Raw genomic sequence first — 711 nt, 5'->3', positions numbered from 1 at the left:
CCCTTCACTTTTGTTTTCGGCTGCCGCACACAAAAAATTTAGCCTGACAACTGTCAGGGCCAGGGCCAGGGCTTGTTTGGGAAATAGAGAGGGGGAAAACAGGGTGGCCCCCCCGCGCCAGAGCGGGCTGGGAAGGAAGGACTGCCTCCTGCCTCAGTTTCCCCAGTTGGAGCAGGAGGATCCAGGTTGCTCTGGTGTGGGGATGCCGGAAAAGCATCCGAGCACCGACAGAGATGACCCCCCCCCGGAGCAGCACAGAGGGGACGACTCAAGAGTCACCCTCCATCGCAGGGTAGATCCAGGGTGCCGGGACCCCACGTCCCCCAGGGACCCCATGCCCCAGCAGCCCTGCAGCGAGGAGGAGGAGTGGGAGAAAGCTGCGGGCGCTCGGCACAGGCTGTTGCAGATGCAGGAGAGGAGGAGCCCGGAGCAGCACAGAGGGGACGACTCAAGAGTCACCCTCCATCGCAGGGTAGATCCAGGGTGCCGGGACCCCACGTCCCCCAGGGACCCCATGCCCCAGCAGCCCTGCAGCGAGGAGGAGGAGTGGGAGAAAGCTGCGGGCGCTCGGCACAGGCTGTTGCAGATGCAGGAGAGGAGGAGGGATGAGGGGGAGACATTTATTTCTCGCCCTAGGGCCGAGCATGGGCGAGGGTCCCGGCCGTGGGGCAGCCCCAGCCCCCCTGCAGCAGGACGCTGGGGGGGAGTAGT

The sequence above is a fragment of the Aptenodytes forsteri genome, unplaced genomic scaffold (assembly GCF_000699145.1).
Source record: "Aptenodytes forsteri isolate BGI_AS27 unplaced genomic scaffold, ASM69914v1 Scaffold332, whole genome shotgun sequence".
Classification (NCBI taxonomy): domain Eukaryota; kingdom Metazoa; phylum Chordata; class Aves; order Sphenisciformes; family Spheniscidae; genus Aptenodytes; species Aptenodytes forsteri.
This window is presented reverse-complemented; position numbering follows the sequence as displayed.